At 36.5% G+C, this 27,012-nt stretch overlaps 1 long non-coding RNA gene across 1 annotated transcript; it reads left to right on the top strand.

Moving 5' to 3' along the window:
* The first annotated feature begins 1,511 nt into the window (after positions 1-1,511).
* On the top strand, positions 1,512-23,459 carry LOC107207700. Its single transcript, XR_004498398.1, has 9 exons — positions 1,512-1,647; positions 3,002-3,139; positions 8,695-8,821; positions 9,436-10,024; positions 10,217-10,473; positions 13,648-13,754; positions 14,675-14,797; positions 18,338-18,438; positions 23,364-23,459. It is a non-coding gene; the product is annotated as an uncharacterized LOC107207700 (long non-coding RNA).
* The last annotated feature ends 3,553 nt before the right edge of the window (positions 23,460-27,012 follow it).

Consider the following 27,012-nt stretch of genomic DNA (forward strand, 5'->3'; position numbering starts at 1 on the left):
CTAAGTTATTTTTTCCTAAAATGACAATTTACAGATGTTCCCCTAAGGTCTATGGAATTGACCCATTGGCCAGTGTGGGTGACTGATTCCACCCTCATGTTTGAGCTTAACTTTGTCATTTTATGTAACTGAAATTTGTTTACAGATTTCTATCAGGAACCCCAGTTTTTTGTTAGGTAAATTTGGAGACTATCAAGAATACTTAATAAAATTAATAAAAAAACAAAAGAGCAGATTTTTTTGTTTAATCATGAAAAAATATCTTAGAATTATTGAGAGAAACAATTTCTGTGTCACATGGCAAAGCAGAAACAGTGTTCAGAATTCATCTGCTTTCCTTTTAGAGATGAAACTTCTCATGATCTACTGTGGCAGCAATCATAGTTTATAGCAAATTATGTAGATAAACAGGTATTCTTTGGATTTGGAGGAGAACAAGTTTACTAAAGAAAAAAGAAAACAATCATCAAGCTATTATGAGTGTTTTTTCCTTTTTATTAGTGGATCCAAACCTGCTTCACTTAGAACTTTTCTGGCAGGCCACCTAAGTCCTGTTCATGCTTGTGGAAAGGAGATGTTTTACTCTGAAGTACAGGGAAACAAGGGCAGCAACATAAGGTGCAGCTGAAAGCTTTGGCACCAATTTTAAATTGGGAGTGCATGATAGTTTTCTATGAAATAGGAGTGCTTTGAGAGATTGAGAAGAGGGTGTGAATGTTAAGTCTTAAAACTAAGAGAAATCTCACATGTAGAACCTCTAAGAATCACTAGGGGAGAGAAAGGAATGGAACTTGCTCCTCTCCAGTCTCTACTGTTGCATACTCTTGGTTTCTGTGGGTACCATGATTAAACTGGGATTAATCTCTTTGTTTCCTGTGGACTCCTTTGTACATTCCTTGCTTTTCTAAACTCTTTCCTTAAAACTTCATTTTAACCTAAGGAACATGACAACAAAAAAAAATGTTGGAATAAGTAGAGTCCAGGTTAGAAGATCGGGAGATTGTTTAAAGCATTTTAGGAAATGAGGGGGGAAAGTGGAATTTGATGGAAAATAAATTAATTTAAAAAAAAAAAATTCAATTAACCAACCTAAGAAAAGGCCAAAGCATGTGAACAGAAAGAAGAAGACTGTCATCCAATGGAAAAAGGTTTCTAAAGAGAGAAATTGATTTCACAAGAGTAAATCCAAACATGTTGTAATGTATCCCATCTGTTTATGTTGAAAGAAAAAACAAGTAGCACTCAGATTCCTATCACTAGGATCTTCAGAGCTCCAAAATGACAGTTGTTAACGATTATGCCATTGCAGTGAGTCACCCTCTTCACTTCATACCTATCTCTAACCACTTCAGATTATTCAGATTTCTTTCTGAATGAAGGAAAACCCATCAGAAATTTAATTAGTTTTATCTTAAAATAGTAAAGGTTTGCAATACAGTCTGCAAAAATGTCAAGCTCTTAGTGTGCAGTGTCTCTTTAATATGTCTGTCCATATGTTTTTGCAGATTCTAATACTTTTAAGCAGTGAGGCTCATTCAGATCAGACCCAAGATGAATATCAGGAGCTCAAGGTGCTTTCCCTTTGAGGTCTGCAGTTCTGTGAGAGGATATTCTGCTGTGAATATGACACCCTTTCCTTTCTCTCAGGTATCAAATTATCTGCCTGCTTTGTGAGTCCTTAGCCGAGACATTTCTCTGACAAAATTATTGGTACAACTTTTAGGTTAGGAGTCTGTTTGAAAGACACAGGTGTGTAATTCTGATAGCTTTAATCAATTACTTTGGATGATATTCCGAAAAGCACATTAGCTGAGTCAGTGTCTGCTTCATTTTTACATGGAAATGTAGATACACACTATTGTACTTTGCAACTAATTAATTTTTTTTCATGCTTTCATTTGGTACGTAAGTTTCATTCTGTATTTTATGCAGGAAAATTTGAAAGAATTGAGTTTTCTTTCATGAAATGTCATGGTGTTTGACATGCCTTTATACCAAATTTACTCTTCTCCACAAAGTCAATGTAAAAGAATATTGCAACTGATAAAATATAAATTTTTACCTATAACTGGGTTCAAAAATGGCATCATAGAGTCCAACATCTTTAGTGTGAGTGGCAGGACAGAGCCCTCTTTAGAGTGCCCACTGAAGGCAGTGGAAATATAACTGAGATGGAGAACAATGTTGGAGTTCAAACCAACATGTTTGCTCTGCTTGTTGCAATACAAGAGAAGCAGCTGAAAGAAGGATACCTATGACTTCTAGCAGGTTGTTTAATATTATGTTATTACAGAGAATCATCTGATATATTCACAAAAATAAAAATATTCATATTTTTCTCCTTTCTACTGTTAAACTGTTAATGCTCTAAGAATTCCAGAAACACATGTAAAGATTGATTATATATAAGTGCTGAAAGTAGGCTCTTAGTGAATTAATTATTCTGCTAGGTGTAGTGCTCAAAATGGGAGCACCCACTGCCATTCTATTCAGCTATACATGCATGGCATGCAGGAAGGGCTACTAATGATATTTTGTCCTAGACAGTTTTCAATATGCTGAATTTATATGTTTTCATTTGCTTCCCAAAATGTTGTTCTTAAAATATCAGGAAGAAACATACTGAAGGATGATAAACTTTTCAAAGACTTTAATTGATAGCTACTTCCAATAGATATTTCAATTACTCTTGGAAGTAAATTACAGCTATCAAAACATTTACAATACAGCACAACAAGAAACAAGGTTTGGAAGGAATTATATGCAGTCATATACAAACAAAGATTTGGCAATGTCAGATCAGGAGGAGAGATTAATTTGATGGTTTGTTATTCTGTAGCTGCTCTGCAAGAATTCTTTATGCTTTTCTTGGAAGCAAGCTACACCAGCAAGTATGGGAGATGGAAGTCAGAGTAGTTGGAGTTCTGATCTGATACAGAATTTTTATTTTATGATTGAAGCCTATTTTTTCCTGGGTTGTTTTTTTTTATCTTGAATATAGTATTTAGCTGTGATCCACTGGCCAAATACACAGTTTCTGTAAGAGTACAACAGGAGGGCAACGTATCTTCATGAATGAAAAGACAAGACAACCTCCCACAAAAAGGCAGATGGCTACCACTTAGCCCACATTAGTTCAGTAAGTAAAAACTCTGAAATCTTAATCATGGTTAATTTTTATAATTAAAAATCTCTGAAGACATTTCAGGACATGCAGATTTCTGGAGTGACAGAGGATCCCCTTCAGTTTATGACTAGTCCTTAGACAAGATTAGTTGAAGAAGGAGAAGTAAACACAATCTAGGTTTGGAACTTCTGCCATCACTTTTTCATGTTTGCAGAAGCTGTCTGATGAAAGATAAATGGTCCTGAAGAAAAAAAGCTTCTTTCTACTAGGCCTTATAGGTTAAACCTCAAAAGGTAACAGCATGCTTAACGTTCCCTTGCCAATCCATAAAGATGGATTATAGGCTTACATTATAAAATATCTGCCAGGGAAGACTGAAGAATAACATTACATCAAATCTTTCCTCTGGAAATAACCTTGAGTGTTGAGAGGTTACACCTTAGTCTGTACATCTGAAAATGTAGCTCTTAAGTTTTCTAATGATTTCAAAGATAACCCATTTAATGCAAAGACTCAGGGGTGATTTAGGCGGGTCTTATCAATTATGGACCTTCTTTGTTAAGTTCTCAATTTCTGAGTATTTAAACAAATTTTAAGGTACAAGTGGAGATGGGCTCGATAGTGTATTTGAACTCCTGAGGGACGTTAGCATAGGGTTTTGATGTGCAGGACTTGTTTCTCATACATTAAACTAGCTATATGTGACCAAATTGCACAGATTATACTGTCTGCAGCTTGGAGAGTCATGGTGTTGAGCATTTTTCAAATATGGAAATTTAACCTAAAAAATCCTATGTCTTGAAGAATTAATTTCCTTTTGCTTACTTACGACAGTTTTAGCATCTTATGGATGACTACCTCTGCTTAAGTAACCAGAACTTTTAATATTAACACTGCTAAAATAGAGAAGGTAGGATAGAGTGCCTCTAAGTGAAAAGTGGTATAAGATCTCTCTAAAGATTTCTTTTAATAGTAGTAATAAATTCACTAATTGGCCTATTTTATTGTGAATCTTGGGGAATTTTAGTTGTGGGTTTGGTTATTTTATCCATCCACTTACATTTATGAGCTGAGTTTCAGTAGGAAGTCTCATATATTGTTCACTGGCCTATAGTTATGATGAAATATGGATCTGTAACTCAGGTGCTTCCCCACACCTGAGTTACTATCTCTCCTAGATAGTGTGGTATTACCATTTCCTTACACACTTTCCACATCCTTGCTGATAGGATGACCCAAATCCCTCCTGGGAATAATGCTGATCCTTCCCAGTTGTGGCACATGCTATGCTTGAGATGATTCACAACATCTTCAGCCTCCAAGTGTAAAGAACACCTGGTTAAATCCTGTCTTTCCCCCACCTGGAACACCTGAAGGGGAACATCTGGTGCATTGTACACATTGCTCACATTTGTTGGTAGCTGAAGGTGATAACCTGTGGCAGGTTTTCACTCTTCAGAACAATTTTGAACCACTCAAATTTTTTAGCTTTCAGCTATTGTTCTTGGCATATCAATCAAGGAGACTGAAAATCATTCCCCTTGGTTTAAATGAAGTAACTTTGATACTTAGGTGTAAATGCTTGACCTCAGGGTTGCAAATCCTATGGCCTGAGTATAGCAGCTACAAGATAGTACTGAGTCTGAGACGCCTGGTGCACTGGAGAACCCTTAACACTGCCTGGTCCTCACCCAGAAAAAAAATCCATATTTTGGGCTTCAGACCAGTAAAATTTAGTGCTGTGGTGTTTATGGAACTGTTCTGGGCCTCCATCCCCTTCTGAAATTCCATGAATCTGTATTGCATGAAATAGAATGAAAATTGCAATTTGTCTTAAGTCACAGGGAAGTTTCCCATGGTACTGTACCTATCTCACAGGGAGCTCTGTGCACTGTGGGATCCCTGATGTGCTGGAGGGTGAGAATACACTTTGGGGCAGCTTAGAGTCAGATCTGTCACCTTCAGCAGAGGCAGGAGGTGGAGAGCAAGCAGCTGCTTTTGGGAGATGCAGCACAGCTGAAGCTGCCTCCAAATTCCATGCTGGAAGTAGTCTCCCACACCACAAAGCTTTTCTGACAGTCTTAACCAACTGTGGTGGTTTCTGTTTCACAGATGATATGCAGTACCTTGAGCTTGAGGCTCAGAGAGCTTTAGTTAATGTTCAAAGAAGTGATGAGTCTTTCTGTGACCTCTGGAACAGCTGTGCCTCACGTTGCTCCCAGTTGCGCACATCTTAATGTTGATGCTGGGTTCTGTAGTCTGTCTTCTCAGAACTGTTTTGGAGTGTCATTTTCAAACCCTATTCCTTTTATATCTTTCACTGTAGGAATGTTGACCCACATACTTGCAAGTGGAAGCACAGAAATGTTATAAAATTCACTGAAGGTGAATTATTTTATGTTACATACTGATGTCATGTTAGGCACAAATCCTCACGAATTAATTCAGATTTTCCTACTTTGCTCAAAGTCTTTTAGTTCAAGGAGACCTTGATTAAAGGCAGATTGAATCAAACCCAAATAATAGCAGAGGGTAAAGGATGGTTTACTTTGACTTTAACAGAGCTGAAGTTCCAGTTTTACTCAAAACTGTGTCTGGAAATACCTTAAACCCACTATAGGATAGTTATGCTGTAGAAGTTACAAGGGGTAATACAAACATTAGTACATGCAGTCTTCTTCTGGATATAAGGAATTTTACCTAACAAGCAAAGATTGATTTATCTTTTTATACTTCGTATTTTCACTACTACTTCTCCTCTTGTTTTTATTTCATCCATCATTATTATAAGCCTTTGGCAAAAGAAGCAAAACCAAAATAGCTTTCCACCCAGAGTATTCCATGGTCTTGTGTCAAGAGAAAGGAAACAACTTTGTTGCTTGCACAATGATAGCAAAGGCTGCGTGGGGTGACACATTTTTATCTCCAACATTATGATCAATATGTCACAGAACTGTTAGTAATACATAAAAACAGCATTATTAGGGTCTATAAATGAGGTGCAGTTAGGTTAGGCATGCTGCAAAAGCCTTCTCTGCAACCCTTAAAAAACCTTAGTAATTTTCCATTCTTTTCCATAAAACATATTATGGATGTGGAATTCTGTTCATCTCAATGTGCAGCTTGACTCATTGAACGACAGTAATGTAAATGAAATCTGAATTACATCTGTGTTGTGTTATAATGAATAACGTCTGCTTGCTAAGACACTGAGTCAAGGACCTAGTTCTGTGGAAGGAAAATATTTGTGTGTTGCACTGGAAAATCTGACAGGCATACATCTGTGTGTTCTGCTTCACATGCTGAACACTAGGAATAATGCAAATTGTTGATTTGGCTAAGTGTAGGAAAAACATGATTTGAGAATCAGACCACTTTCTGTGTGACTAATTTTGAGAGGCATATGCAAGTCTTGAGCGCTTTTATTTTTTCAAGTCTGCTTTTTTTGTTTTTCATATTTTCTATTATTTGTGATATTAGCTTCAGTCTGGAATGTCTTAAGCAAAGTTCAACAAGTAAATCAACAGCTGTTTCCATCCAAGATTGATAACTGATTAGCAAAGCAGGGTATGAAATGGGGTATTTAATATGGTCTGAATTTTTCATGTATGTACATGCAGCTTTAAATAAACACTTTAGCTTCCTGAACAAGCAACGCTTGTTACAGAGTTTGAGAGGTTTGTGTGATTTATATGAGGGCTGTTGGAACCTCTCTAAATCTTTCTGATTTTTAATTTCACTTCAAGGACAGCTCTGAGTATGAAAAACTTTAAGCATGACAATGGACTTTAGCCTGTTCAGTTGCATAAAACTACTTGAGTATGTACAAGATTTCTTTCAGAGTAATATGATAAAAGCACATAAAAATTTCTAAAATGTAATCTCATAAATGTAAGCTGCTCTGTCCCTTTTGGCTGTGTATTGCGTATGCCCATATATCAAATACTAGTTTTAAAACTGCAAGAACAGATTAGAAAACATTTTTTTAAAGCACACAAAAATGTTGTAAACCTGTACAACCCTGTAACAGATGGAGATTCAATTACTTTTCCAGTAATTCCCGGTTAAAAGATAAGAGTTTTGTTTGAAATAGAAAGGAAATACTTATTCATTAGGAAGAGCTGCTCAGTACCTAGCCTGCTGCTGTCAGGAGGAGGCTGGAAGATTTTGGGGTACTGAATTCTGCTGGATGGCAGGACCACAGCAGACCAAACCTTTACCATATCAGTAGAACAGAAACAGTGCCAGGAATTCAAACTGCTGCTCCTTCTCCTGGTGCTCAGTGTGTGCCCTAGGAACACATATACCATGTTCTTGGGAAACTGAGAACTTTAAAGTTGTAATAGTTGTGGTAATTTAAATAAGGCCAGAAGAGTTGCCTGCCACTGTGTGGAATATGCATGCAGGGCTGCAGGTGTGTTCTGTTGGAGAGCGCTTGTGATTTTTGCTAATACAGGTTTATTTTTAAAAGCTCTAAGGAAGGCTCTGCTCCAAGTGTTAGGTAGAGTGTTGCAGATAAGCTTTCCATTTCCTTATCAGCCTGAAAGGACTCATGCCTTTGTTTCCCCAGGGAGACACTTTCACCATTGGCTGCCTTGGGCCTCTTCAGTGCTTTTCTCTATATACCAAACGCTCTTGGTTTAATCCCACTGGAGTCTCCACAGCTTTGCCATTTGTGCAAGCAGGAAGACACCTTTGCTGAGAGAATAATGTTCATTTGAATAAAATGTTTTTCTATTTGTAGTCCTCTCTGCATAGTAGATATGAAAAATTAATGTGTATATCAAACATTTATAGAAAACATTAAGTCAGTGCAATGTTGTCTTAAGTTCTATAAATCATTATTTAAGAAAAAAGCACTAAAATTGTTCAGATCCACCCATCTGGCATTTAAAATGGCAATAGCCCAAATCAGTCTTAATAAATATAGAGCTTTGCAACTAAATTTGGGTTTCAAAAAATTTGTTTGCTTTAAAATAAATATTGATGTAGTCCATATATATTGAAAAAAAATATTTTTTGAGTGATACTGCCATCCAAACTCAGTTCCACTTTCTTTGCTGCAGCTCTAAAGCTCTTAGCTGAATTTTGTTTTTACACTGTGCTGTTAGTCCAAAATTGGCCTCATACTTTCAATGGACACTAATAAAATCCAGTGAAATCTTTTACGACTGTTTGAAGTAAAATTTATGTTAAAACAAGATTCAAAATTTCTATGACTTAGTTCTCTACTGCAAGATACAAACAATTCCACAGAAAGTGAGAGAAGTGACTTCTTGGTTCATTTGTAGCTCATGTTACTTCATAGTTCCAGCATCAATTCATTTCCCTCAAGCAATGCATTTTCTATTTCTAGGGGAGTTTTGTGGCTATGGGGTTGTTTTGTTGTTGGGTTGTTTTAGGTTTTTGGTTTTTACCTGAATATTTTTATGTTCTAAAGTCTGTTAGGCAAGTCAAGTTGTGAGAAAAGGAAAAAAAAATCTAAACACTTATTTTTATGCACTAGCTTGGAAAAGACAAATTCTTGTCTCTGTTTCTGGAACTAATACTGATTTAAATCTGTTTAGGTTGGTCTGTTATTTATTCTCCTTGAAATGAGGTCTCTCTGTGGAAAGTACATGTTTCTAAGCTGCCATGTGGGACACCAAGAGTCATTCTTTTAATAAATCAGAATTATTTCTAATTTGTTCATATGTAAGTATTCCATAGCTTTCTACTTGCAACAAAAGTTGATTTTACTAGATGAAATTCATATTACATATAGATTTAAAATGTCAGATGTAAAACAGGCAAAGATACCATTTAATTTAGGCCATTGGATACATTCTTGGTGTTGCTAAGTATCACGGTTTCCTTCCCTCCTCTGCACTTTTCTTCATTTCTTCTTTCACTCATCTATTTACACAATATGATGTTTGTCTCAAAATTGTTTGTCTCAAAAAATTTGTTCAACATTTTTGATTTTTGGCATGTATGGTCATGTATTTGGACAGAGATCAAGCTTCTCTCTTATTTAGCTTCTCAAATGTGCCGTACAAGCCATTGCTTCTAGCACTTGAACAGATGCATGCATCTGTTCTGTATTAGCCTATCTTTTCTTGATAATTACTTGAGAAAGGAATAAAAGGACTTTGGTTCACATCCTTTCAGTATTTCAGTCTTACTTGGCTGGCTGAATTTGATTGAATAACATTCTAAGAACTCTGAGCTTATCTCCATTCAAACCCAATTTAAAATTTTCTCAGAGAATCTATCATGTTTGGTTAGGTTCTTTTATAATGGACACTAAAAACTGTACTTTCTTTCAGCAGTCAGCCTTGCCAGGTTTTACAATGACACTTTGAAATGAGGCTTCAAGATTTATGTTGGGTCTAGGCAAGCCCTGTGAAATTCCTCTGAAGCAAGATGGCAGATGACAAAGACAAAGCAACTAATATTAAAATATTTGAGTGAAAATAGGCATCTTCAGCAAGAAAAGAAGTCCAGAGTTCCATCATTTAGAATATCCTAAATAAATATCACAAATTTCTCTTAACACTTACTATTTTTCTGCATTCAGTCACCCCCACCACCCCCCAGGGTACATCAGAAGCAAGCATGAGGGGAAACCAGGCTGAAGCTACAGCTGCTGCTTTGATGTGCTCCCTCATGACAACATAGTTATGTCAGATCTGATGTCATGAGGCAATTTTGTTCTTCCATGTGAGTGGGAACAGAGTGGAACTGACAGATTTCAGCCTTCACAATGGCCTCCTGCTCAGCACCACTGCAATTTTCATTAAGTCTCTTTACTGCAAAGGAGAAGAGATTGGCCCCTCGTTTTCATCTTCACATGGACTTGGTTCTCCTCTGCTTCGTGAGCTGAGTCACAGAGCTGGACATTCTCAAATGTGTATGGTAAGGAACTGAAATATAACACAAGTGTGAATCCTGTGCTTAATGTCTACCTCTACATGTGATTTCCCAGTCACTGCAACTTTTATTGCCTTTTTTCTATTAAAAGTGACCATTGCAGAAGTACAGGAAAGCTCTTACATCAGCCAAATATAACCATTACCTCTATTCTCTGTTTTTTTCAATCTTTCACAGTTATTGTGACTGGAGAATGACAGACACGTTTGGCCAAGCAACCTAAATGTAAAAACCACACTTTTACAATACACAGTTGTAATCTGGCAATCTGAGTCTCTGTAACTTGTTGGCCAGATGGGAGTGAGACAGGAAGAGCAGCACTTGCAGAACAGCAGTCACCCAGACCTGTGCCAGAAGGAGAGAGCTACTAGGGCATGAACCCTCAAAGTTACACACCCAGAGTGCTCTGGATGTGGTCCAGAGCCAGAAGAAATGTAAGTACTCTTTGCTCAATCAACAAGAGGTAAACTTCATATCTTGCACAGTAGCCTTTCCTGCTTCCAAGAGGTCTGCACAGCACAATTCCTGAGAGATGGAGAAGAGTCAAGCAGAGTATCCATGAATGCTGGAATTTGTAACATTCAGGCAAGCATTTGGATTTACCCAGGTGTTTTTTTAAAGTGATCCGTGCTACAGAAGTCATGCACTGTACGAGATTCTGATTATCTCTTGGCAATTTTATTTTGTCTCTAAAAATGCAGCCATACTTTTTATTGCTCACTTATTTCTTACTTAAAATTATCAGATTCATGATAAGAAAACAGAAACACTCCTTGGTGTTCCACTGCAGGAGAAATGAAGTGCTCAAAGAAAATCCTGTGGAAGCCTTCTGCACTCTAAAATCATAAGTGAGATGCTCAGGAATATAAAATGGGTCAGATCTTCAAAGGCAAACATTTTTATTATCTTTTCTCTCATTAGGACACTGTCTGCAGTAGAAGTAAGCAACCCTGAAGAGTGGCTTTTAAGAAGTTCTTTTGGTTGTGGGGGTTTTAAGGAGAAAGGAAAGACAAGGTTTCTTGAAGCATTATTTTGTCATTTAAGAAACTGTTTTCCAAATTTATGACAATCATAATGAATTATTTTCTTAAAATACTTTCTCTCTCTTTATACTACTTGAAATTATTGTGTATTATGGCATGCATCTCTTACTTAAATACTTAAATACAGTATATAATTTAAGTATGAGCCAAATCTCTGCAAATGCTATCAAATATCTTGGACTTCTCTAACTAACTTTTCAAGTAACACTTTCTGATTTACTGCTTTGCTGGAAACACAGGAAGGAACAATAGGACTAGAATTTCTTTCAGGGATGCCTTTTAACAAAAGTGGTGAAGCCTAGTATTGAAAGAGTATTTGTTGCTTTTATCATCTCTCTTCAATATTTTTTTTAAAGTTTAAATCTTAATTTAGATCTTTTTGTTCATGGAACTGTCTTTTTATATACATAGCAACATTTCAGCAGGAATCAGATAAGACCAAAGTCTTGCCTCACAAAGTATGACTTTGAGAAAACCTTGTTCTCTTTGGCATTTTCCATCCAAAAATTCAGTTGGAGAAGAATGAGAAGGGAAAATTTCTGGGGGCTGGGCAATGAAGTTTCATTCCAAAACTGAAAGGTCTCCCAGATGAATACAGCAAACCAGACAGCGCAGCAGACATGAACTCTGGCCCATAACCTGCAGATAAATCTGATTGCACAGATGATTACCTCCATGGTCCAGTGATGTCAGTGGAAATCCATGCAGGGAGAAGGATTTGTGGGCAGATGTTTGGCTCTGCTCAGGTTGGGGAAGCTGTTCAGGTATTCCATTTCTCTGTAAAGTGAGACAGATTCTTGCTGCCGTTCCATACTTTTACAGTAGACCATGATTCAGTTCAAGGCACTAAGAATTGCTGGCTGTCAGGCTGAGATGGATGTTGCATTCATCCTTTACCTCTGGGAAGTTAGCTCCATATCTTGGATAAGGGTGTGAGTGGAAATAAGTTTTTTTATCCTATTGTTATCTCCTATTTGATGCCACACAACAAAGCTTATTCAGTTTTGCCCTGGGTTTGGTCATGTGTGAGGATACATAAAAAAAAGGTGAAATTTGACTTCTAAGAGAGTTTCATGGGACAGTTGACTATTATGTAACTAAATCAAAACAATGATGCTGTAGTTTTTATACTTTCATGACAAAATTCCATTCAGAAATAAATTCTTCATGCCAGCTTATAAATGTTAAAAGCATCTTCTACTCCTACTTCTCCATAATCCAGTCATCACTTAATGAAATACAGAAGAAATGTGTTTTATTTATTTATTCCACAATGTTGCTATTCCAAACTTAGATACATATTTTGTAAGTATTTTTAGTTCTGTTTCCTCTTACTGTCTCTACTTGCTTTCTCCTGTCCCGATGTCATATATGCTTGGCCAAAAAGTAACAGATGTCTCATCACTTACAAATGTAGAAGACTGCCTTGCTGAAGCCTTCAGTAGAAAAAAGAGAAGTCTTCTGAATGGTTCAAACTTCCTAGTATCTTTTCCTTCCCTCTATCTTTGCTTCTGTTTTCTTTCTTTAGACCCCTTTTTTCCTTAAAGTCATCTTTTTCTCCCTGTGCTCAGAATACTGTTTTGAAAGCTTTTTCTCTCAGAAACCAAAGACAGTTTAGACTAACTTTTGATGGACCAAATTAAACAAAACACTGCCTTAAATTTGGCTTGTTTCATTGGTATTTATTGAGTTCCATGGGCCAAATAGTCCATCCTAATGTTATGGTTTTCAGTGTAGAGTTTGCTAGGAACAAAGTACGTGACTGAGAGGAAGCTGTAGCATCTATAGCTATTGTTCTGCCTGACATTTTGGTTAGCATAATTGTCCCATTTAAAACCTGGTTCTTCCATTCTTCCAGTTCTAATGCAGATGTTTGGAAGAATTATCAATGCATATGCTTTGAGATACTAAAGTAAGAATTATTAATGTATCTGCTTTGAGATACTACTGTGAAGGCACACTGAAAGTTGGTGTAAAATCATGATGGCAGTTCCAGCCTTCCCACTTTGGCTTCTAAGTCAGAAGACTAGTGATGCTGCCAAGTGTCCAATTCATTGTTAAATTATACTTCTGAGCTGACTGATTTAAGCTGTTATCTGGATTGCATAATAGTCAGGTAAGAAGCATTCCCCAGAAAATGAGGATAGTAGCTCAGTATTTCTTGGAGCACCAGTGTTGTGTCTAGAGCTGCCCATATCACAACCTTGCAGTTCTGCATGAATGAGGCTAGCAGGGGCTCTTAGCCTCTGCAGTAGGTATTTGCCTGCTTTATTCATTTAAAGAAATACTGACTCCTCTGATTTTTTGGCTATTACTTTTCCCTGGCACAGCTGAATTATTTTATAAGACACAAACCTTCCCACACTTCAGCTCAAGTCTCTGGCAAGTCAGCAATCCGTGTTCCTCTGAAGCCAGAATGTATGGATGGCAGCCATGCAGCTGACATAATTTGATTTAAAAGACTGTAGTGGGAGAGAACGAAGTAATGAGTCCTCCAAAACAGGAGGCTCTCGGAAGAAACTCTTGCTGCTGCACATGACTGACCTTTCTGTTCATTCCTTCTAGTCTCTGCCAATAGCACTTTGGCCTTCACAAGACACATTTCCCAAAAACCTTGGACTAAATGGAAAGGAAAAACATTTTGTCTGCTGTATGAAAACTTTACCCTCCAGGTAAATTCCCTTCTGAATTTACTATTCAGAAATCCATAGAGTTTTACTTCATTTTTGCCACAGCATTTTTCCTCTTTCAAGTGCTTATCATACTAGAACACCAGGGGAAATCCTCGACTCTTAGGCCATGCTACCTGTTGTGCATATTTCTAAATAATAACATAGACAGTTATGAATTTATCAATTAAAATATGGATAGGTTCTTGGGAGTGTCCTGTGCAGGGACAGGAGTTGGACTTCAATGATCCTTGTGGATCTCTTCTGACTCAGGATATTCCGTGATTCTGTGACAGTTATTGCAGTTCTTTCCTTAGCCTCCCTTTTAAGTGTCTTTGGGATACACAGTGAATAATAATAATAATAGGAAAGGACACCATTTACAGCAATCTTCTGTAGATTGTGTTAGATTGTGGTGCTGGTATTTTGCTGCTGATTGTGTCATACCCAGAGAACAATATCTGCCAGAGCTCAAAGGGATGGCTCTCTTGATAATCTGTGTTGTATTCCAGCATTGCTGCTCTCTGCACAAAAAAAGCAAAGCATTCCTGTAGATTGATTCTTCCTGCAGGTTTTGTCACTGATACATCTAACAAAGTATTTAGTGAAAGCACATCATGATATGACTACGAGTCCCATTCTTTCAGTACACATTTTTTTCTTTGCATGGAGATGTTCCTATCCTAATAAACATTCAATTTAGAGTATTTAATTTAGAATATTATTTTAACCTAATATGTTATGTTAGATTTAGCCAAAACACATTGCATGAAAATCCAGAAGGTACAGCTTCAGACCATATGTAGCACTTCTATGAAATATTGTTTTGACTTAACTGGGATCATTCAGGTATTTAATATTAAGTGCAAAAGCTTTGCTGGGCTAAGACCTTGTGTAAAACAATATCATTCTTGCTTTTACAGAATTAGGGGGAAATACAGGAAAGCTAAACAAGATATATGCAGCTTCCCTGGTATGTTAATCTGAAGACAGAGAAGAGAAACAAAATCAGATGCAAGACCTGAGAAACTGAATTCAAGGTCAGTGTAAGTAAAAATGTTTCCCTTGAAAGATTACACAGAAAAATTTTGAATAAAATTAAGACAGAAACATTTTTTGTTTCTTGTTAACATTATATTCCTGTAGCTCATATAGAATAAAGATACAGTTTATTCTTTTAATGATTTTGACATTACAATTAAGGCAGCCATCCAGTTGAAATGGGCTCTTAATTTTCATAAAATAGATGATAATTTTGAAGTTTTCCTTTTGCAAACAAAATTCCTGTTTAAGACACTTGAAACTATAAGGTTGCTGTTATGACTCCCTTTCTGCATGGAACTTCTGTATATTTTCTTTCTTGCAATATTTTTGTAGTAACACAATCTTTTATTTGCAATTTCAGATAGCAAGGATCACATCTTCTTTAATCCATTAGACTCCCATAACATCTTTTCCTTATTTCAGCCATTCAAAAATTCCTATCTCATTTTCCAGTTTTGAGGAAAATAAGCATTTACTGTAGGCAATATCAATAAAAAAATGCAGGAGCATTGGTTTATGTAAACAAATTAGCACTTTTGACAACCTTGGGAGAACAAGCAATTCTACAGCTACACACCTCTCAGTGTTTAAGTTGCAATTAAGCAAATCCATGTACTGACAGATATCTAAGCTTCATTCATTCATTCAGCATTTTTAAATTCTTTTTCTTTCTCTGTATACTAATTTGTAATTGGCCAAATGTAGAAAAAATGGAGGTAAGGTGGTGATGGCTGTCTTGTTTGTGATAAAGCACCTTTTAGAGCCTGGGATACTCTACTCAATTAAAACTGTTCAACTTTTGGCATTAAGTATCATTTTGGTGTAGAAACCTCTCAGAAAACAGCCACCTTATGCAGCAGAGTCTGAAAGGGAGAACTGAATTGAAACAGATGAGGTTTGGATTTGAAATGTCCATATCCATTTATGAACAGTTTTATAAAGGATGTATTACAGCTGAGGCAGTGCACAAACAGAAGGGATGATACACCAGCTTTGTCAAGTATGAATGAAGTTTGCTGAAGCTTAGCTGATGACTACACTTAAATGTAAATGTTGAGTAAGAAATGAAAAGTGAGGAAGTATTTTGAATGAACAGAGTGAAAGAATTGGTTATATGATGTTGAAATATATAGCCTGCAACAGTTTTGGTTTTTTGTTAGGTTTTCTTCTCAGAAAATTTTTGTTTGTGTTTTGGTATAGTCTGCTGAATGTGTCAGCTGATTTCTTTTCAGCCCAGTTGTTCCCAACAACCAAAACAGTAAACTTTGCAAAATAAAATATTCTGGATATTCTAGTGATATTTTCCAAATTCATTCTGTTTATGCAACATATTCAAGCAGTCATGTGATTTTTAAAGTCATACACTCTCATATTATCAATTTTAAAGATTAATTGTAGCAGTAGGGAACAAAGACATGGATTGTACATGTGAAGGAAATCACTTTCTTGTAGAAGTTACCCCCCTTTATACCTTTAATCTCAAGCAGAGAAAATCCAAATTTAAAAGAAGAGGAGCACCCATTGGCTCAGCTGCAGTGCTGCTGTCCACGAGTCATAACTATCTCTCATCCCCAACTTCTTAACAGAGCTTTCTGGTAAACAGAAAATTTAAAAACCTTAACAATTATAATCCTACAATTAATAAAAAAACCTATCCTTACTAAAGCAAGCCACAAAGAACAACAGAAAAAAAATCCACAATTCTGAAATTAACAAGTTCAGGTTTACTTTGAATGAAATATTCTGGTACTTCTCTACTTATTTCTTGCCTATCACTCACTGTTACTTTCAGTAAGTTCTAAGTTTATCTTAAAAGTCAGAGGGTAATTTTCCTAGCTCAATGATCAATCTTCTGTCCACAAAACAGTGACCGTACATGTGACAAGCTGAACTCTTTTAGGGGAAAGATGGCAAGGGACACATTCTGTTTCTCTCCAGGTGCATGTGTCTGAGCTCAGAGCAATTCCATGCTTGTGTCTCAGCTGGTAGAGGAGGTTTTGAGATCACAATTTGGTTAGAAAGCAACAATTTGACCAATGCTCCCCAGCCTCAAAGGCAAATCCTGGAGAAAGACTTTGAGTGTTTTATGAAGTAACAAGAAGAATGAAAGAGATAAATAAGGAATGGTTCTGTGCTGCCTTGAGCTAGAGGGCATTGAATGAAACTAGCAAGTGCCAATATCAAACTACACAAAAGGACTATTTCTTCACACGATACAATGAAATCCAAACTGCCAAGGCCATGGGCCTTGCCATGGGATGCTCTGAATGCTGTTTATATAGGTTCAGAATTTTCCCAGAGAACTTGCAAGGAAAATAAACCAAAAAAAAGCAAAATCACATTTGGAAGACATTAAAACAGAACACTGCTTGTTGCTTAGGAAATCCCTTAGCTGTAAATTGCTAGAAGCAGTTTTACTCTGGGAGAGTATTGGTTTGTAATTGTCCTGCTCTAACATTCCTCCTGAGGAATCATTGGTCACTGGTCAAACTGGAATTTCAGTCTAGAAGGGCCTTTAGTCTGATCCAGTATAGGGAAAAAAATCTTCTAAGTAAGTGATGTATACCACATTTTGCAGCAAACTCCCTGATGTACAGAGGTTCATCAGTAAAAGGACAGTGTTAAGTGAGGTAAATTATGTTTCTGACCATGTAACACCTTCAATGGAGGAAAAAACGTGGGGTAAGGAGCAGTGACCCAGCAGCCAGTTAAATTAATGCTGTGCTAAATAGCAACTGCCTGATACTTCTGTGGAACCTTCTCTTAACATAATGCAATTGTGTTCCTATGAGCTGGACATAGCACACACATATTTACAAAGACATTTTGCATAAAAGAGGGATAATTTTCTTATCTATGACTTAGATTTCTTTGTTTCTTCATGAAATAAGGCCACACCCAGAATGCTGATCTGTGTGTTATTCCTAAAAAAACTATAAATATTTATGAATCAGGTGTTTTCCCTTATAAATATCCAGGCATCTACTATTGATGGCTCATTTAAATTTGCAAGTGTTAAAAATCTCACTGGGCAACTCTAGAACTACATGAAAATTCAAATAAATAATGAAAAGTTATTATAACATAAAACAGTCAATATTTTGGACATCTTTCTGAAGCACAGTCGAACAGTCCCTCTCATTATTGAGTTCTTGCAGTTCAAAGTCTCATGACAGTAGATAATTTCAGGGAATTCTGGGAAGGAAATAAGGAGGGAATAAAGGAAATTATTTATATGCTGTATAGCACATAAGTATACGATGTAGTCAGCATGTATCTATGATTGCAAGAATAAAACACGCACTGAGTTCATAGGTTTTGTAGGCCTTTGAGTCCATCATGTTAATGGTGACAAGGGCCAGGCCAGAGTATTTAAAATGTTGCTGTTACCTGTGCCCTTAGATAGGAATAGCATATAGTATGGTCTTTCACAATTATAGGAATTTGCAGAAATCAAAATACATAGAAAAACAGAATAAAATTGAAGTGCTTTCTCTTAGAGAGAAGGGGAGAGTGGTTTTTAATGATGAATTTGTCTTCAGTGCAGATCAAGAAGTAGTTTTCCTGCAGAGGAGCCAACAGCAGATGAAATCTGTAATGGAAACAGAGAGAGAGCTGGGGACAGACCGCATAAATATGTGCAGTATGTTATTTTTATTCATTCCAAAGTCTGTAATTCAGAAAGGATTTTCATCCTGTTCTTTCAATTTACTGAACAGACCCATTTCATACCCTTTTTCTTTCTGTACAAGGCTACAGAGCTAATGATGGTTTGCCTTATTTGCTTTCTTCGTTTCTAACAAGCTCCCTAGTTAAATGGTGTGCCATTGTGAATATGGAAACCTGCATTTTTCACAGTAGAATAACTGTGCCCCAAAAAGTAGTTGAGCTGGTAGTCAGCTGCTTATAGGTCTTTTGCACTTTGTTTTCTGAGTTAGTTGAGAATCCTATTCTACTTTTTTACTAATTAACTGATTTTTTAATTAACTACATGTTGTTTTAAAACTTTAATCTGCCTTTGGAAAAAGCGCTGCATTGGATTTTTTTGTTTGTTTAAGTCATGTCTGCATTTTAATATCAGATCCATTTCTTTTGATCTTTAGATAAACCTTATGGCTATTTAGTACCAAGTTGGGACAACAGCTGTTTTTTAAGGCAATGGGTTTTGCAAAGTCTGATGCTTCCTTTGGGTTATATATTCTTTTCTCCCATTGTCAAGTTGTCTTTTTAACTTCACCTCTGGTTTGGTGTTGCTTAATACCCACATGTACTGTAATGCTGCATGCAGTCAAGCTCAGAAGTGAGAAAAGTTATCTTCTTTCATTTTCTGTTACTTCTGATACTCTGTTTAATGCTTTACAATATCACCCATTGGATTAGTTCATGCCTTTTTATCCCATTATGGAGACTTCGAAAACAAGTTCTCGTGTAATAATTTGTAGCAATGTGTATTTACTTTTAATTCCTGATTCCTGGACTACAAAGTGTATCTGTGTGGTTTTATGAATAGCTCTTACATGCTAAGTGATCATAAATGAGCACTGAGATTGTTTCTTGTGTAAAACATACATTTAGTAAGATCTAAATTTCCAAAGTTGACAATCCTTGTGAAGAACTATTCAAAGAAACTAACACAATTCAAGGAGTTATCTAGCAAAGTAGAGTTGTAAATTTTTTTCCTGGCTTCTACAACACAGAACTTTACAAAAGGTTCAGTATAAAATCTAATGCTACCCACGCTGTCAGGAAATAAGTTTTCCCTTAGGCAGCATCCCACATCCCCTAAGAAAACATGTGGTCTAGGACCTGCAATCCTTTAAGACCACATCATGTTGCCTTAAATTCATCAAGAGCAGCCTTAATTCAGCTGTTTGTATTTGTAGGATAGATGAGTTTGTAATGTAATCCTATTACTTTGAAACTCTGAATCTTGATTTCCTGATTGATATGTTTTAGAAATCTTTTGAGTTATTTTGTTCAGCTGCTTCCTTCATGGTATTGGGTGTGGAAGCCCCACCCTCAGTCTGTATAGAGAGCACCTGCACGCTGTGCCTTGACATCCTCTGTAGCTGCTCACAGCTGCACAGCAGCCCCATCTGACAACACTGGCTTTACACAGGCACCTTCCAAAAAAATAAAAAAAATAAAAAAAAAAACAAAGGAAAAGGAAACCATTCATTGTCTCTGGTGAAGATTGCTGTTCTTGCCAGCAGCATGAAGACTTTTGCTTTATGGTATTGAGGAAAAAAGTTATCAACAAGGAACTGTAAATGTTAATGCCTAGTAATTTATTCACTCCCTTTTTTTAGTGAGATTGTGTACAGAATGAACTCTAGCATAGTAGTTGTAGGTCTTTTCTTGCCCAGTCTTTGAGGGCTAATCAGACTTGTGAGTGTTTTACCTTGGAGTACCATGATTTTCAGTTCTTGTTTCAAGTGCTACATGAGCAGCACATAATAGAAGCCGATTTTAAGAAACCCATTTTAGCATATGGAGGGAAATACTTAGTTAAGTTTTCTAAAAGCTGTTGCCAAGACAGCCCTCTGATCTGGCCTGCCTATAGAGAAGCTGCCTACTGCCCCTGTGTTGACAGCTCACAAGCCTGCATGGAAAATTATTCCTCTCTTTTACAAAAATTGTTCATTTTCCAAACAAACTCATCTTCAGTTGGCATTTTAATAAGAAAAATACTCTCTCGAGGATGCTCACAAAGTCTTGGACCCTAGAAGTGGAAAGGACTTTTTAGGTCATCCAGTTTACACATCTGCCTGTGCGTGATTGTACACTGCAGCACAGTTTTTCATTCTCTGTCTACTGCCTTTTTGTGCCATGTATAAAAGGAAGCAGGATTTCTCAATTCAGTCAAAAAATTCAGTGGAGAAAGGCTCTCATTTGCAGATTCTGCATGTCTTGTTCACTTTAGCTACCATAAACACTTGGAGATTTTGCATATTCTCCTTTCAGACATTGACAATTACATTGGAAATTAAACACTTTTGAAGCTCATTCTTCAATTGTTTATCAGGTTCATTTGCATAAGAACTTGCATAGTTCTAGGTGTGAGAACAGAGTAAAGGGTAAAATTGACAATTTGAATTGTTCAGAAGCACAAACTTTTGTCTCTCTTGGTTTTTTCTTCTTTTTTTTTTTTTATGCAGAGCTCTGTCTTTATTGACAACGTCCCAACTAAATCATTTCTTGTCTTCCAGAAGTCAAACATTATTATGATGAGGCTCTATAAGCCATCTCTCATGCTATGTCACTCCTGATTCAGCCCTTTCCCTGCACAAGGTCTGATGCTTCTTGGGTTTTAACTGATTTACAATTACTTCATTCCTGTCAGTGGAATCTTCATGAGATTCAGTCCTCAAAAGAAGGTTCCAAAACACCTTTCATCAATGTAGCAAGGTACAAGGTAGTTAAGCATCCTCAGAAGATGAGTTACCATAAAAGTGATACTTAAAATCCTTTTTGGGCATAAGGGTTCTGGATAACCAAAGATAAATGTCTCTTCGTGGGTCAATGTATATTCTAGGCCCAAAGTTTCTGCTGCTGTGCTCACAGAATTGTAGAGGAAACACAAATGCTTTGGTTTATTATTTATATTTTGGATTTCCAGGGCCTGTTCTTTCATCTCTCCTTCTTTTAAGGCACTTGCAAAGAAACTGTTCTGCTCCAAAATCTAGAAAATCCTGATAGTTCTCTAATTAACTGTTCAGTCTCTCTTCAGGGATTCTGAAAAATATCTTTTTTGTTTCAAGACTGAGGATATAAGACCTTAGAAACTGCACTTTACACTTCTCTAAGTTTTGCTGTTTGTCCACCAAATCTATTTCCTAACACATGGCTACATATTGTGCATTTTGTTTCAGGTCTCTTTAACTACTGAAAAAGCCTTAAAGAAAAAAAAAAATTAAAAAGAGCAGCATAAATGAAGTATTGTGTGAAGTTACTGAAGTGAACATAATTTCTACACATGGTTAGAAAACATGTTAAATGTCTTAAGATATTTATGCTGAATTATACCTTGTACAAGGAAGCAATTGTTTATAACATACATAAACACAGAATTTCCACAAAATTGTCAATTTAGTTGCTTACAACCTCTCTTAACATTAAGTTCCACCTTGCCTTGGTTGTTAGGTCTTCATGAGTGCAAGCATAAAATGGATTTGACAACAGGAACCAAGAGGTATTTTTTATCAAAATACCTTGTTTACCTTGAAAGATGTACCCAGAAATCAGGAGACTTAGTTCCAATCATTCCACTGAATCAATGAAGTAATTTTGAACTTTGTTCTGCTAAAATATTTGTTATAATGATAAAAAAGTCTTATTTTTATATTTGAGAAAGGATATAATCTTAGAACATCAAATTGAAAATTCTAGTCATTTTTTTATTGGTTCTGGGGAAAGGGCCAGGAGATCTTCTGGATATTATTGCCTTAAAAAGAATACCCTATAACTGAAAAAAACCAAAACCCAACCACAAAAAACCCAAAGTGGTTCGCTCTGAAGCTGAAAAATAAGAAGCTTACTTAATAACATGTACTTATTGGTCATTATGATATCAAAATTTACTGACAGTTTATATGTTTTCTGGAACTAAGAAGTCAACTGTTCATTCTTTCCCAGGCTTTTACACATCTCATTGCTATCTAATCTAATGTCCACAAACCCACTGTAAACACAGACTGATGGAAAGTAAACACTGAAGCCTCAGTATCAGATAAACAGAACACTGAAGATTCAAATTTTTCTCTACATAAGTCTTCCCAACTTAATTTACAGCAAACTTTCCATATGTATCAATTTTCATGGGACTTTATAAACTTTACATTATTTTCTTTGAGGAAGTCTGCAGTTTTCCTTACCATGCAGAGGCTTTGATCATACTTTCTGTAGATGGGAATTTGGAAAGAAAATGAGAGGTGCTGTGTACAATTATAAAGTATTATATGTCCAGATACTACTATGAGTGTTTTAGGGGAAAATATATTTTTTTAAGCATAGTAAACAAAAAGACGAATTTCCTATTTGCTAGCATAGACAGAAACTAATGTTGCAGGTGCAATCTAGGGATCTAGTCATCTGGATTTTTTAATTCACTCAAAGTTCAGCCAGTGATAGTCTGAAATTTTCTAATTAGAATATACAAGGAATATTTTTATTGAAAAGGCTGCAGCAAATGATGCATTAATAATAATACATATATATTTAAATCTGTTACATTTCTCCTTGAATTATCTGAATAAAAAATGCAAAATAGGACTGCTGAAGGTGGAAATAAAAGTGCAAGATGACAAATAGGGCAGAGGTGTAAAACTCAGTCCAAAACGGAAAAGACAGATGTGGCCAGGATCGAGGATCTGCAATCCAAACATTCCAGAGAAATGAGTAACATCTTTTGCAAACACTCCCCAACATAATTAGTTTTTAGTTTTGTGTGCTCCAATCAGGGGGATTTTCAAAGTTGAGGAGTCAAAAATGTTTCCACCTATTGCAAATTCCCAACCTGTTTTCACCCTGATTTTAGTGCTCAGTGGTTAATCAATGTATTAATTTCAGGTTTTCAAGGAAACAGGTGTCCATTTATTGTAGAACATAAAGGTTTCTCCATGTCACTGCATATGGCTATGTCTGCAGCACCAAAAATACCACTTTATCCAGGTGAGTTAAAATAATCCCTGAATTGCACACATTATTTCTGTTCCTGATAAATTTATTAATAAATGTTGAAAAAAACTGCCCGCCCTAGAAAAGGAATCTCTGAGTTGTATGTAGTCAATTTTCTTGCCATAAATTCTTTTAAAAAAATCAAAGCATCTTTTAAATAAACATGTGACCCTCAAGAAGATCACATGGAAGACATGCCAGAAATTTGGCTACAAGGCTGGATTGGTGAAAGGTTGGCAGACAGATCGATACCTCTCTGCTGCAGCAACTTCTAAAGTGGCTGCTCATTTTGTGGTGGTTCTTTTGCTTTTCAGATTCTCAGCCAGATGTGGCTCTGTCCAGGCCCTGCCCTTCCCAAAGTACACAGAGATTGGGGAAAGCATAACTAGCAACTGTGAAAATAACTTGGACATCCAAATAAGCTTTCCAAGGTAGTCATCTCATGTGATGGGCCAAATCTTGAGAAAGCAAAGACAGTTTATAATAAAATAAATTATATAAAACCATATTTATTTCAAGTGTATTAAGTATAAAAATACTCTTAAAGGCAGAAAGGCAAGTTACACCTTAGAGAAGTTGCACTTTTAAAAAGAGGATGATTTGTGTCATCAGGATAAACAGAGTGAGATTTTGTTTTAAGATAAGGAATTATAGGTTCAGGTAGATGCAGATTAAACCTTAAAAAAACCTCTGGCCCAAGAGAATATGCCAAAACCATAAAATTATGTTAAAAGGCTCACATGATCTGCAGAGAAGTATAACTGTTATTTCCCTGTGAACTAAGAAAATAAAATGTCATTTTGTCATTCTAAAAATCAATGTAATTAAAAGCTACTCATCATTTGCAAGGTCCTTTTATTAAGGTAATTTTTTCAAGCTCAAAATTCACAAACCCCTAAGCTTCTGAATGCACTAAGTGGCAAAGGGTAAAGGTGAAGTGCATGAAATGTTTTTGTTATAGGGTTATCTCGTTCCAGGATGCATTCTAGAGTGCAGATGGATCAGTCCTTATATTATTTCAGACAGAATACATTTTGTTTATTAACGTGCCAAAATGTCTTGACTCCAGTTCGATGGGTGGAGGTTGTCATGTGTAAAGAAAATATGCTGTTCTGTTGTTGCTGGCTTTGCCTCATGAGTTTGGAGGCAGCAGACAGGAGCAGAGCTCCTCCAGAACCCTCCCACAGAGGCACTGATGGAGCAGAAAGCTCCAGGAGGGCTGGCAGGGCTGAGGTGTCAGCCTTTCTGCCTTCCTGCTCTGTCCTCATGTGATCTGATGTTCCAGTTTCCTCCATTCACAGATTCCATGGCTCAAATGTCAAATTCTTGCCTTCGAAACTGCTTGGTCTGGTTCCGCCCAAAACCCAGGTATCTCAGATTCCTAACAACCCTTTTCCTGGTCACTCCAGCAATGCCCATTCTACACACCTTGGGAGTTCCCTCCTTGAACAGATTGAATCCTCTAGAAGATTTTAGTTACCTGTCTAGACAGGTGATTGTTTTGGTGGTTTAACATTAGTTCTGTTTGAAGGGAGACCAAAACCCAGAACTGCCCAGTAAACTCAACAGAAGTTAGATGGTAACCCATGGCAGAAAAACATGCTTTCACAGAAACAGATCTGGCTAAAGATCACTGGTGAAAATATTCCAAATATTTGTAATAATGTGCAAAGGAACAATTTATAACACTTATTTTACAGTCTCAGATGTGTGAAGACCATTTTACAGTACATCTGGCTTAAAAATTGAGGAGTCTGTAAAAGTGCAAACATTTCTTACATCTGAAATTAATGCTAAAATCATGAACCTTGAGTAGTTAATTTGAATTTGACCTAATTGTCAAAGCAAATCACAAAGAAAAAATACTGTAAACAGTTTGGGGCAAAGCTTTCTGTTCGTGCTAAAAACTTACTTGCAGTGAAACAGCAGCACATAAAGAAGATTTAGCTGCCCTTGATTTTTTTATTGTGTTGAGGAGTTAACAAAAAAAACCATTAGCGTGATGACGGAAATGTTAAAAGTTCAAGCAGCTTCTAGCTATTGATTCCCTGAAGATATCTGAGAGCCTGCAGGGTCAGCCAAGTAGTGACTTGTGGAAGCAGAGTGTCCTGCTTGTGCCTTGCTGGCTTGCCGTGGGGCTGCCTTATGGCTCTCTGGGGACAGGCGTGAGGGCTTTGGAGAGCAGGCTCTTCAGCTGCCACAGGGCTGAATGGCTCCTCTTCAGTCTTATTGCTGGGGTTTTTCCTTTTGTCCAACTGGTCTCCAGATATTCCCAGTGCTCTTAGTTAACCAAATGATGTGTAGGTGGAATTAGAACTAGATCAGAAGTTCTAAAAAAGAGAATGCTTAAAGTAAAAATGGCAGGTATATACACCATCCGGGAGCCCTGAGATCTGCAGGTGCTCACAGATCCCTCTTCTTGTAAATAAGACGATATGTACTGAGGTTCTATTTCTACCTTATAGTAGCTGCTCTCTCCAGACAAATTTATAGCAGTTTTTTAATTTTTTTTTTTTTCAGATTCATTTGAGATTTTTTCAGATTTTTTGAGATGCATTTGAGCCAGGATTCTCAAGCAGATCAAGCCTGCCCAGATGTGGTTAGTGTAACTCTTGGGAAATCAAAAGTACTTCAATGATAAGGAGTGTGGGAAGGTTCTTTGTATTGCCATGATAAAATTGTGATGTTCATATGGTGTTTAACATATTCAAGTGTCTGACTTACATGTTAATAACTAACATTGTTTCCCACACCCATTGCTAAAGTAGTAGAAATAACTCTACAGTGAAAAGTTTTCATGCACCATCTTTGCCTGACATTTTCACAGAAACAGAAAATAGAGAAAAATTCTTCTTTGTTTATGTTTTCTTTCCACTACTCAGTTCATTAAAAAGACCTTGGTTTGTCTATAAATACGTTTCCTATCTATTTTAACACTTTCATAGTGAGCATCTATGTGTTTTGGAGTTCTGATTTATTTTAAACAAAATCTTCAAAATTTCCTTTCTGCTTGAAGCATATCAGAATGTCATATTTCAATATCAGTTCCAGAAAGAGGCCAGATGCAGAAATTTCTGGGAAGGATTAATAGTTTTTTTGTCTTTGGAGGGGTCATTAGCTCTGCATGAATAGAGTAAAGATTCCTTGCTCATTGTATTCCAAAATAGCCAAGCACTGGGTCCAAAGAAAAAGTAGTGCACATCATTAGCTTGATACTGTTATAAGTTATTCAAGGTCAAATTCTCTGAATTCTTATGGTTTGAATTATTTTTTACTCTTTGCTTAGCAGAAATTGCAGTCCACCCTACTTGTGTACTTTCACGAGTACCACGTTATAAAAGCATCTTATGAATATTTGAGTATTGCTGATGACAGCTTTGTAGCTTTTAAAAGATAATGATGAGGTGAATTTTTCTGATGGTCATTTGTTTAGAAAAAGTGTTTCAATAGGGGTTTAAAGATCATCTCTGAAAAGACACCACATTGCAACTTTGAAAAGGTTTATAAAATAATTAATAAAAATGACCCCATTGTCGTCCTC

Source organism: Parus major, chromosome 7 (genome assembly GCF_001522545.3).
Source record: "Parus major isolate Abel chromosome 7, Parus_major1.1, whole genome shotgun sequence".
NCBI lineage: Eukaryota > Metazoa > Chordata > Aves > Passeriformes > Paridae > Parus > Parus major.